The sequence below is a fragment of the Gopherus flavomarginatus genome, chromosome 8 (assembly GCF_025201925.1).
Source record: "Gopherus flavomarginatus isolate rGopFla2 chromosome 8, rGopFla2.mat.asm, whole genome shotgun sequence".
Lineage (NCBI taxonomy): Eukaryota > Metazoa > Chordata > Testudines > Testudinidae > Gopherus > Gopherus flavomarginatus.
In genome coordinates, this window is record NC_066624.1 from 78957379 (window position 1) to 78970471 (window position 13093).

At 45.1% G+C, this 13093-nt stretch overlaps 1 long non-coding RNA gene across 1 annotated transcript; it reads right to left on the minus strand.

Annotated features, from left to right (window-relative positions):
- Positions 1-1161: 1161 nt before the first annotated feature.
- On the minus strand, positions 1162-12264 carry LOC127056403 (uncharacterized). The gene is made up of 3 exons (XR_007775803.1): positions 12117-12264; positions 1396-1541; positions 1162-1250 (listed from the first exon to the last, which is right to left on the minus strand). It is a non-coding gene; the product is annotated as an uncharacterized LOC127056403 (long non-coding RNA).
- Between the last annotated feature and the right edge of the window lie 829 nt (positions 12265-13093).

Sequence of the window (13093 nt, forward strand, 5' to 3'; positions counted from 1 at the left end):
ATTAACATTTAACAGTGGTCTCTGTTCTGATGTGTTTTCTGGTAACTATACTTTTAAATGGAGAAAAGTCCCACTTCCTGCCCCAGAAGCAGCTGTCATTTTGTGTTCAGATACCACCTGCTACCGAGGTGTCACACACAGAGTGCTCACTTAATATAATCCAAGCTGCTTCCCGCTGACACTGTACGGCTGCTTTTTGTATGTGGAAGAACCTAACGTTAATAATCATGCTGGTAGAGTTCAAAGAGATCATCTCTAGGAAAGCTGAGGAAACCTATCTGCAAGAGTTGTACAGAAGAGAACATTCTGTGAGGAAAGCTGGAATCAACTGCAAAGGACAACGGGGAATTGAGCCCTCTCAATGAGAGACAATGGAGAGCCAGGAGCACTTGATTCAGACAGAGAAAAGAGCTGATCTGTGCCATTTTCCTTCTATAACTTAAGTTTGCTAAGCCAGTTATGAGGGCAGGACTTGCTAGGGGGATTAGTAATGGGAACAGAGCTGTTCTTATTCACTGAGCTGAATGTGCCCCAGCTTGGCAGTAAAGGTCTATTGAACATCCCCAAATAGGAATTGGACGGTATAAATCTAAATTTTTTTTTAGAGGAAACACTGCTGTCTTGGTTTCAATCTAGGAAAATAGCATTCTGTTTCTCTTCAAAACATTTGGGCTACATATTTGACTGGTAAGCAACTCAACTCCACAACAAAGGGTGAATCTAAGCTAACCCAGTGGCCTAGTGGCAGTGCTCTGAACTACTGAATAAGAACACAGGTGAACCCTATGGTCAGCACTGGTGGATTCTGAAAGAAGCCCCATTCAGCTCATTTAAATAGGAATATATTCGCTACAATGAGGAATTATCCCCAGTGTTCTGGCAGGGAGGCAGAAAATCTCTCACCATCAGGGAAAAGTTCCCTCTGAATAAGGAAATTGACTGTTAAGAAAATTGACTTGCAGACTAAATTCTACTCTCATTGCCATTTGTAGATCTCACTGTAAATCTAAATTAACTCAAAAACATCAGCAGTTACTCCAGATTTACACCAGCATATCCAAGAGCAGAACTGGGCCTACTGTCATCCTGTTCTGCAGAATTAACTGTCCCTTTTATACATGCAACTATAAAAGTATGAAGTGAAGTGAAAGAAATACTTGCAATAAAAAGTAGCATCATCAGCCACATCCTGCACTCCTTACTCAGTCCTTACTTGAGCAAGCTTCCCATTGAGATCTGGAGTGTTTTGCCTGAATAAGGAATGAATCAGGATTTTACCCACAGTGATGAAATACCACTGGAGTAAACTGATACCTCATTATTAGGAGTATGCAGGAGATCAAGTATTCATAGTTGGGGGAAAACATTTCAAATGATGTAAATTAGCACACTTACATTGACTCTAGTGGAGCTACCCCAGTTTACACCAACTGAGCAGAGCAGGTCAGAAAATGGAATTTCTGTCCAATGGGAAATTCTGTCATTTCAAAATTTGTTTTCATTCTCAATTGGAACAAAAAGTTGAAATTTTGTAATTTCTCCTGGAATGGAAATTCATAAAAATTTGATTCAGAAACAGCAAAACATTTTGTGTCAATCATGTTAAATTGTTTTATTTTCATGTCAAATTATTTTGTTTAAATAATGTAAAAACATTATAAAATATAATATATATTACATAATAATAAATGTCATGTAACCTTATAATTATTATATGATATTAACATATTATAAAATAAAATTAATGTATTGTAATATGCAAGTCCATACAAAATGAAATTATAACATTGAAAAAACCATTTAAACATTAATTGAAAAGAGAAAAAGAATTGTATTAACCTCTTTCATTTACTGACACCAGTTTAGCTCCTGACTTTGATAGCATTGCTACCCTTTCAAGGCACTTAGCCTGCTAGTTATTTACAGCATAATTTACAGTGTCACCAGTAGTCAGCTGCTAAATTATGACCCACGATAGAGAATGTTTAGATCTGATCTTGAGCAAATTATGATCAAGTTTAGAAAAATTAAAGATAGATGGGAAAGTCTATTGCAAAATTGCTGCAGGAGCAAAAAGGGAAAAAAGAACATCAATGGTGCAATTTTAATAAAATTCTAATTCAAATGCAGTGAGATAATATACAAATCATTTGGTAAAAATACATCTTTTAAATCATGTTTGGTGACATTTCAATGCCATGGTTACACTTTTAATTTCCAAAATGGTTAAATGCTCCATTATTGTAATAGCTTTGATTGGCTGTAACTTGGCCATCAAAACTATTAAGATATTGTTATAATGATAAAAATTCACTGCAAGAAAAGGGTTATTATTTAAGAATGCCTCTTCCAGATATTTATGGAGAAGGGTCATTTTTTGTTGTGGTAGTTTTTTGTTTTGTCATGCAAAAGTTTACAATGAGGAAGAGTTTATTGAAAAAAAAGAGAAGAGAAGAGAAAAGAGAAAAAAGGAAAAGGAAAAACTGGGCCAATTCAATAATCAATTCTCAATTAGCTTATACTTTTCACTTTTTAAATTGTTTTGGGGCTTCATGAACACAGCAAAAACCAGAGGCTTTTTTTTATTTTTGAGTCAGGGTACACTTCACCTCTGTTATTGCCATTCACTGATCCCATTTCTTATTTTTTTTCCTGTCTTTCTTCCTTCAGCTATTTTAGAAATGGAAAAAAAATGGTTACTAACCTTTCTGTAACTGTTGTTCTTCAAAATGTATTGCTCATGTCCATTCCACTTTCAGTGTGCGCACGCCGCTTGCACTGTTGCCACAGATTTTTCCCTAAATGGTATCCGTTGGACTGGCTCTAGCACCCTCTGGTGCCACATGCTTATGCACCAGCATAAGGGTCATTTTTGGCCCCACATCCTCTCAGTTCCATCTTGCCAGCTAACTCTCACAGAGGGATAGGAGGGTGGGTCGTGGAATGGACATGAGCAACACATCTCGAAGAACAACATATATGGAAAGGTTAGTAACCATTTTTCTTCTTTGAGTGATTGTTTATATCCATTGTACTTTAAGGTCTCACAAGCTGTACCCAAGGAGATGGGCTCAGAGCTCATGGACATGAGGATTGGAACACTGCTCTCCAAAACCTTGCATCATCTCAAGTCTGTTGGGTGATGGCACAGTGGGAGGAGAAGGTATGCACTGACAACTAGGTTGCGACCCTGCAGATGTTTTGGATTGGGACCTACGCCACAAATGATGCTGTATAGGCCTGAGCTTTTGTGGAATGAGTGGTCAAGATGGCAAGAGGTAGAACATGGTCAAATACAGGAGATTACCCAGGATGAGATTCTCTGGGCTGAAACCCAGAAAATGACTTGTTTGCTATAGAAATGTGAGTCCACCTTTGGAAGGAAGGTTGGATGGAGTTGAACCTTGTCCTTGAAGGACACTGGTTCTGACATAAGGGCCCTGATTTCAGAGACCTTTCTGGCTGAGGTAATTTCTAGCCTTCCATGAGAGAAACAGCAGAGGGCATGACACTAGTGGCTCAAAGGGAGGGCCAGCAAGTTTTGATAGGACCAGGTTTAAATCTCATGGGGGAATCAGTTCACGAACCTGAGGGTAGAGCCTTGCTAACTTTTAAGAAAGCAGATTATCACCTCGTGAGAAAATACTGGCCTACCACCCACTGGCAGGTGGAAGACCAAAATTGCTGCTAGGTATACCTTAGTAGATGCAAGGGCCAGACCTTGCTGTTTTAGGTAGAACAGGAATCCAATCTAGATTGAAGGGAAGACCAAATCAGACAGAGACCTCGTTAGGTCTCAAAAAACACTTCCGCTTAGCGAGGTAGGTAGCCCTAGTAGATAGCTTCCTACTACCTAGCAAGACCTGGAGAACTTGTTCTGAATAGGCTTGCTTCTCTGGGTTCAGCCATGGAGCTTCCACACAGTCAGGTGAAAGGCCTCGAGGTTTGGGTGGAGTAAACAGCTGTAGTCTTGTGAGATCAGGTCTGGGCAGAGGGGGAGCAGCAGCAGGGGTGCTACTGATAAGTCTAGTAGTGTACTGAACCAGTGTTGGCATGGCCACACCAGAGCTATAAGAATAACTCTCACCTTGGCATGCTTGATTTTCAGTAGGACCTTGTGTACCAGAAGAACTGGAGGAAATGTATAGAATAGGAGCTCTGTCCATGGAAGCAGGAAAGCATCTGAAAGGGAACCTGGGTGCTGGGAGGGGATGATGGAGGCCAGGGAGACAATGCAGAACCTCAGTTTCTTGAGATGTTTGTTGAGGTGACGCAGGTCCAGGATAGGTTGAAGCTTTGGGATTAGGAAATATCAGGAGTAAAATGTCTTCCCTCTCAAGTTTTGAGGCACCTCTTCCACAGCCCCCACCCATAGAAGGGTTTGCACCTCCTGGGCTAGGAGTTGCTCATAAGAAGGGTCCTTGACGAGGGACATGGATGGGGGGTGGGAAGAAGGGGTGGAGGAAAACTGAAGGGTATAACCATTCACCACTATATTTAGCACCTAGAGGTCCTATGTGATGAGGAACCATGCTGAGCTAAAGTGGGAAAGTCAGTCCAAAAACAAGGGGGAAGGGGGCAGGATCTGATGCAGGTACTGGTATAGTGCCTTCAGGCACACCTTCAAAAGGCCTGTTTGGGCCCTCCAGGAGTACCTATGCAACCCCAGCAGTGAGACTGAGGTGGATGGAAGCGGTTGACGGGGCTTGTAATACCCGCCTGTTAGGATATAGATATTCAGGCCTGTCTGCAATGGCCTATACTTTAAGAATTTAGGTGTATTCTTATCACTTAGCTAGTTATAGAGGTATAAAAGAATCAAAGATCACTATCTGTGTAATGGCCTTCTCTTACTGTGACAGGTTAAGGCCTTCAGCCAAGATGTAGTTAGACAGCCATAAGCTGGGAAGTGTATGGTCACATCCTCACATTCCAAACTAGTCACATTGAAATAAGGTGCTATTGGGCTATTAGGAATACAATCCTGCCCTGATATTCCTATCACCTCCAGAGAAAGGGAAGAGCCTAGAAGATGTAAAAGGAAACTTAGTTTGATAGTATCCTGTCTGGCAAGAACTCACTTATCAATAGACACAGCTGGAAAACCCTTATGTCTGTATAGATGTAGTTGTGAAATCCTCACTTCTGTATTGTTTTGTATGTTTATTTGCATGGTCTCTGTCTGGTTCTGTAATTGTTTCTGTTTGCTGTATAATTAATTTTGTTGAGTGTAAACCAATGAAGGTGGTGGAATATAACTGGTTAAATAACCATGTTACAATATGTTATGATTGGTTAGTTAAATTTCAGTAAAATAATTGGTTAAGGAATAGCTAAGCAAAACGCAGGTTTTACTATATAGTCTGCAGTCAATCAGGAAGACAGGGGGAATGGGAACAGGGACTGCGGATGGGGAAATTGGGATCATGTTTTGCTAAAGGGGGATGGGAACAGGGACAGAGACAGGGACAGGGACAGGGACACAGGCAAGGCTTTGTGGTGTCAGAGCTGGGAAGGGGGACACTGAGGAAGGAAACTGGAATCATGCTTGCTGGAAGTTCACCCCAATGAACATAGAATTGTTTGCACCTTTGGACTTTGGGTATGGTTGCTCTCTGTTCATGCGAGAAGGACCAGGGAAGTGAGGGTGAAGGAATAAGCCTCCCTAACACCGCCCCGTCTCTTGAACAGGTCGTCTTGGTGGCAGAGCTGTGAAGTGTGTCGGTTGTTGAGGCCTGAAGCACTTCCTGTAAGCAGGGGCGGCTTTAGGTCGATTTGCCCTATTCCCCTGAATTGGGCCCCGCGCCTGAAGGGGCCCCGCGTTTGCTGTCTCTCGGAAGCAAAGTTCTGCGTTTCCCAGAAGCAGCAGCTGTTGCTGCTAGGCAACGAGAGACACTGGCCGGCAGAGGGCTGAGGCAGATGGGGCTGTTGCAGGTCAGGAGGGGGAAGGGGGATGGGGGAGAAGGCACATGTACTTGCAGCCTTCCTTCCCCTTCTTTCCCCCCCACCCAGCACTTACCTGGAGGAGATGCCGAGGGAGACAGGAATGTCTGCAGTGGACCTCAGTCACCTGAGCAGCTGCTGGGGCTCCCAGCGGTGAGTGTTTGACCCTGTCATTCCCCGTAGGTTTGTAATATTGGGTTGGTTTTGTGGTTTTTGTGGTGTTGCTGTTTGAGGGTGAGTTTGTGCCTGCCTGTATCTGTTTCAGAACTAAAGTTGGGATCATGTAATGTAACCCAGGAAAAAAGCCCCCAGCTGGTACTTAGTGCTGTGAACTCCAGGTGAGAGAGAGAGGGAGGGTTGGAGAAGGAAATCAAATACATCAACCAGGGAGAATGTGAAAGGTCTGCAACATAGCACGGCAGGCTGAGACTTTTATCTCCCCTCCCCACAGAAGGGGAAACTGAGGCACAGCGTGATCTGATTCCCTCTCCAAATTATTTTGCAAAGGAAGGGGACTAGGGCTCCTATCCAAACCAGTTCCCTTCCCATCAACTCTGCTTTCCCTGCTGCAATACCACTGTAGGGGCTGAACATTTTCATTAAACTATGGCTCCTTCATTTGCCCTGCAACAAGAAAATAGACCGGCTTTTGGGGGGCGTGAATAGCCCCCCCAAAGCTGTGTGGATATTAAGGTTTTTTTGAGGAGGGGCATGATAATATTCTAGATCAATCAAATGCCCAGCTCAGCTTTCTAGCCATCCAGCAGCTCAAGGGCAGGGAAGGAAGGTGCTCTTGGAGCAGAGTGGTCGCAAAACGGTTGAATTTAGCGGGGGGTTGGGGGGTGCGCTTGAAATCCCACCTGATGTAACCACACAGAATCACTGGCAGCGCAGGGAGAGGCCAGGAGTGGAAGCAGGTGGCCTGGGAGTGAGGGGACATTGCCCTCAGTCCTGGGCTCTGGGATGGACTAGGCTGGGTGGTGGGTTCAGTCTAGTCTTCCAGCCTGTTGCTCTCACTGGAGTTTGTGGTTTTCATCTGGCTCCACCGAAAAGATCAAACAAGCCCAGTAGAAAAGGGGAGTGAGAGAGGCGGGAAGGAGTTTGTAAGGGGTTTAAGTGACCCATCAGCGAAAGAGTAAAACCAGAGTTTAACTGGGTTTCCCCCCAGCCACCACTCCTGCAAACACAGGGGAAGAGGCAGCTCCATCCCCCACTGAGGCTATGGTGAGGGGCATTAGGGGAGGAACGAAGCCACATGGCAGTCCCTTCTCCCCCAGGACCCCCCTCCAGCCCTCAAACTCTGTCCCAAAGCCTGCACTCACCCCTCCACACTCCCTCCCGGAGCCTGCACCCCTCCACCCTTCCTGCACCCCACCACGTGCCCCAGCTCGGAGCCTGCACCCAGCACACAAATTCCATCCCACTCAGCCCTGGGCAAAGTTCCTTGGTCTGGCTCCCAGCCCCTCTGCAAGGGTTGCAGCTGTCTGGAGGTGCCTGCCTTCCACACCTTCCTCATTCACACCTCATTCATTCAATAGGGCAATTGATTACAAAGTGGAGGAAAGATCTTATTCTACTTCTAGCAAAAAGACAATTTTTCTTTTACCTTATATACTACCCAAGGGGCCCGCTATAACATATTACCAAGGTTCAATACAAAGTCATGTAAAAGTTATACAAAAATGCATAATGTAGAGATTTATCTACAACTGCATTGACTGCTATGTGCAGTAATATAGTGACCCCTGGGTCTCTGAATGAGGCTATATACTCGGGGGAGGGGGAGGTGGTGCAGCGGTGAGTCGGGAGCGAGCGAGTGGGCCAGCAGCAGGTGTGCAAAGAGGCAAGCAGTGAGCCAGCAGGGGTTCTAGGGGCAGTATCATAAACAGATAGCTAAGGGTTAATGTCTCTTTCACCTGAAGCACCTGACCAGAGGACCAATCAGGAAACCGGATTTTTTCAACTTTGGGTGGAGGGAATTGTGTGTCTGGGTCTTTGTCTGTCTGCCTGCTTTCTCTGAGCTTTGGAGGAGTAGTTTCTACTTTCTAGTCTTCTGTTTCTAAGTGTAAGGACAAAGAGATCAGATAGTAAGTTATATGGTTTCTTTTCTTTGGTATTTGCATGAATATAAGTGCTGGAGTGCTTTGATTTGTATTCTTTTTGAATAAGGCTGTTTATTCAATATTCTTTTAAGCAATCGACCCTGTATTTTGTCACCTTAATACAGAGAGACCATTTGTATGTATTTTTCCTTTCTTTTTTATATAAAGCTTTCTTTTAAGACCTGTTGGAGTTTTTCTTTACTTCAGGGAAATTGGGTCTGTACTCACCAGGGAATTGGTGGGAGGAAGAAATCAGGGGAGATCTGTGTGTTGGATTTGCCAGCCTGATTTTGCATTCCCTCTGGGGGAATAGGAAAGTGCTTTTGGTTTCCAGGACTGGGAACGGAGAGGGGGAGTCACTCTGTTTGGATTCACAGAGCTTGTGTCTGTGTATCTCTCCAGGAGCACCTGGAGGGGGGAAGGGAAAAAGGATTATTTCCCTTGGTTGTGAGACTCAAGGGATTTGGGTCTTGGGGTCCCCAGGGAAGGTTTTTCAGGGGGACCAGAGTGCCCCAAAACACTCTAATTTTTTGGGTGGTGGCAGCAGGTACCAGGTCCAAGCTGGTAACTAAGCTTGGAGGTTTTCATGCTAACCCCCATATTTTGGACGCTAAGGTCCAAATCTGGGACTAAGGTTATGACAGGCAGGCATGAGGGTTTCTGGCAGGGGAGGGAGAAAGTGAAAGGAGGCGAGTGGTGGGTGGGGGACTCACTAGGAGGAACGCAGCAAGTCAGCGGGGGACTAGGGGGTGAAGAGGGATGTGATGGTGGGGCCGAGCGGGGAGGGGGCGGGTCCTATTTTACTGCTGTGATCTGGTCACCCTGTATGTGCCAGGTTTCAGAGTAGCAGCCGTGTTAGTCTGTATCTGCAAAAAGAACAAGAGTAATTGTGGCACCTTAGAGACTAACAAATTTATTTCAACATAAGCCTTCATGGGCTACAGCCCACTTCTTCGGATGAATAGAATGGAATAATTCTTTTTGTCTATGTGTGCCGTTTCTCCCCCCCACCACACCTTCCTCTTTGGCCCACAGCTGTTTCGACAGGGTGACGCTGAGGAAGGAGGGTTTGTTTCTGTGAGGCGGGCGGTGCTGGGGCGAAGCAGGGGGCATAAAATAAACATTACTCAAGAAAATCAGTTGTACAACTATCGAAACATAAATTATTTTCCTAATATGAAAGTGAAAATCTATAATTAATATTCTTTTAGAATGTGGTGACTTCTATCAATATGGGCAAGAGATCAAGAGATATTGGTAGAAAGTACCCAAGTGGGAGTAAGAAAAGAGCCATATACAATATGATGTAATGTATGTAATATATAATTTTATTATGTATACAGTCATGGAAAGTAAATAATACATGTAAATAGTACATGGAAGAAATGAAATGGTTTTTTTTTTAGTCATCCCTGCTGGGGCCCCATTGAAACTGTTCGAATTGGGCCCCGCACTTGCTAAAGCCAGCCCTGCCTGTAAGTAGCCAGGGCATGGAGGCCCAGGGACCTGAGGGTAGCCCTTGAGTTCTTCAGGCCACAGAGCTTTGTATCAGTTTGCTCCAAAAACAAGGTGCCCTGGAAAGGGAGGCCCTGAATCGACTTCTGGACATCCTGAGGTAGCCCCAAGGACTGTAGCCAAAAGCATCACCTCGTTGCCACTGCAGAGGCCATTGTTTTGGCAGCTGCATCAGCGCTGTCCAGTGTTGCCTGGGGTGAGGCCCTCACAACATTTTTTCCCTCCTCAAAGAGGGCAGAGAATTCTTGCCTGAGGCAGCAAATCTTTAAATTTGTAATCGTATCTCCCTAGCAGGGCTTGTTGGTTTGAGATAAACAGCTCTAGTCCACCCATCAAATACATTTTTCTGCCAAGCAGATCCAGTTTCTTTGAGTCCTTCTGTTTGGGGGTGGCACTTGCTTGGTCTTGTCTATCCGTCTCATTGACCACCAAGACAACAAGAGACCCAGGAGGATGGTGAGAGTCAGGTACTCATACCCTTTGACTGTAAAGCAGCAAAGAATCCTGTGGCACCTTATAGACTAACAGACGTTTTGGAGCATGAGCTTTCGTGGGTGAATACCCACTTCATCAGGCTACCCCTCTGACCTTTGGCTGTAGTATTTCTTCTCTTCCCTTTTTGAAGTGGAAGGGAGAGACAAAGGAGTCTGCCATAGGGGCTCTGACCAGACCCATTACAGCCTTGTTACTGGGTAGGGCCACCTTAGATGGTGCTGCTGCAGCTCCATCTTTGAGCTCCTCAGCCTCTAGTCCCAGGTTAGCCATTATCCTCTTTAGAAGCTCCTGATGGAGCTGCTGAGTCCCAAGACAGCCTTGTCTGGAGAGGAGGAGGAGGAAGAGGCCTATACCAGAGAAGGAGCTTCCTCCTGTTCCTCTGCGTCGATTACTTCCATGGAGCCCACATCCTGTATATCGGTGCCGCGTCAGGGTCCAGTGCCGAGCATAGCAGCGAAGCAACTGAGTATAATCAGTGGGACGACAGACTCGGTATTGGGGAAAATCCCCATGAGTTCCAGAATGGCCATTGCATAGGCCATCATCCACCTGACAAGGTACTAGCGCAGGAACCTACACCAGGATGCGGCGGTACGTAAGATGGGTACCAGTGGTATCTTTTGGGATGGGCATAGGGATCCAACTCAGACTCCAACAAAGAGTCCTCCTGAGGTGATCACAGGGGAGCAGTACCCTTCACTTCCACCATTCAGTGGCGAGGATCTAGGGACCGGTATCAGACCAGAGATGATCTTGCAGAAGAAAGCAAGGTCGATTTGCCCCTGGAAGGTACCAAAGGTCCCGGTGCCAGGAAGGAGCTCAGAGCTCTATGCTCTCTCCAGCTCATGCTCATCAGAGCTGGCTGTTGTCCCATCAAGGTCAACGGTACTGGGAGCGATAATAAGTCCCTGGCCACTGCAAAGACCTCCAGGGTAGAAGGTACCATGATCCCGCTGGCACCGCAATGATTTCTTGGCATCGGTGGGGGGTTCTGTACTGGACTCGATGTCCATCTGGGAAGAGTTGATGGTGCCACCATAGGTTCTTGGGTGGAGGAGTGGCCCAACATGTGTCACACTCCACTGTCTTCCCCTTGATTGCCTTTCTTCAGCACCGGAGAGCGCCCTCTCTCAGAGCACTACTTTTTATCTCTCTTCCTCAGCACCAGAGATGGAGAACAGTATCCAGGAAACGCATGGTGCAGAAGGGGCGCTTCGAACCAAGGCCAAAGTGCTACGTGCCGAATCTGAGCGACCTGGCTTCAATGCCAATCTAAAAGTGGCTTTCATTAGGACAGCCCTCAGTCTAGCTTCTCTGTCTTTCTTCATACAAGGCTTAAAGTCCCGACAAATCTGACTGTGCTATCTTACGTGAGAGTCTCCCAGACACTTCAGACAACTGGAGTGTGGGTCGATAACTGGCATGGGCTTGCCACAGGAGGCACAAGATTTGAATCCCACAGACTGGGGTATGCCCAGCCTCAGGGATAATGGGAGCCCCTCTACAATAAAGGAGTGGGTCTAACTGTCTACACTAGTGTATTTACATTACAACTATACTAAGAATAATAACTAAGATGCAGAGAAGAAAACCACGGAAAAATGCCTTGCCTAAGCAAGAGAAGCTGTTCCAGCAATTGTCACGGGCGGTAAGAAGAAACTGGGGGAGGGGGTAGTGCAGGGCTGGCAGGGCCCCTTAATCCAGTGCATAAGCACATGCCACCAGAGGGCGATAGAGCCGACCTGACAGATACCACTGAGGGAAAAATCAAAAACAACATGTACATGGCGAGCAGACGCCTAACATTGAATGGACATGAACACTCACTCAAAGAAGAATATATTTTCCAACTAGAATTTTTTCCTTTTCTTTTTATCAATTGCTATGCAGGCAGGATAAGACTTTTCCAGAAGCAAACTACCTATTTATCTGTATCTGTCTACGCACACACATCCTTATATGTTGTTTGAGTCACAGTTAATGACAAAGGCCCTGAAAGTTGAAACACTTCTACCATATAAAACTTCAGAAAGAATATCCAATAAGTGTCATAGTACATACATAGAGCCACAAGAGTGGAGTGCAGAGCCTCATTTTCCTCTATGTTTCACAAGTGTCGCAGGAAATACCTTTCAACGCTGACCCTGAGAGTGAAACTACTGCTTTTGCACAGGGAAGCTCAGGAATAAACTTGTCAAATCAACCTCCTTTGGCCCTTTGAGGGAAAATTATTTTAGAAGACCAAAAACTGGAAAAAAAATATTTGCAACAAGTACATTCTGTTCAGAACTAGCGCATACGCAAGAAGAGAGTGTTAATGGATTTGTGAGAAGCCCAGAAAATATGCTTCATTAAGTTAAGATCACATTGAGTTGTTTACATCTGTGCTTTTTATTAACTAAAAAGGTGCCTATTTCTTACTAATATATCAGAGGCTTATTGTGGCCGGCCCTCGCAGGTACAAGGGAAGACAGAAGGAGCGAGAAGTTTTTCCCCTTTCTTGCTCCACTGCAGCGCGTCCAGCCATAATTTGGCTGGGGATGGGAGGAACAGCTCCATGCTAGTCTTCATTTATTCACTCTAATTTAAGGTTTCACATGCCAGTAATACATTTTAACATTTTTTGAAGATCTCTTTATATGTCTATAATATATAACTAAACTATTGTTGTATGTAAAGTAAATAAGATTTTTTAAATGTTTAAGAAGCTTCATTTAAAATTAAATTAAAATGCAGAGCCCCCCAGACCGGTGGCCAGGACCTGGGCAGTGTGAGTGCCACTGAAAATCAGCTCGCATGCCACCTTTAGCACGTACGCCATAGATTGCCTAGCCCTGTGGTAGACAGTAGTGGAGTGCTGAGAATCAAGGTTCCTGGGTTCTGTTCTTGGCTCTAGAGGGAGAATGCGTGCAAGTATTTAGAACAGAGGACTACGTCTTGGGTGCTGTTTGTAGTTACTGGTGCTTTGCAATCACATAGTACTCATTCAGCTGAGAGCATGGAAGTGTTTTGCAAAGGTATAGGAGTCACCTTATTTT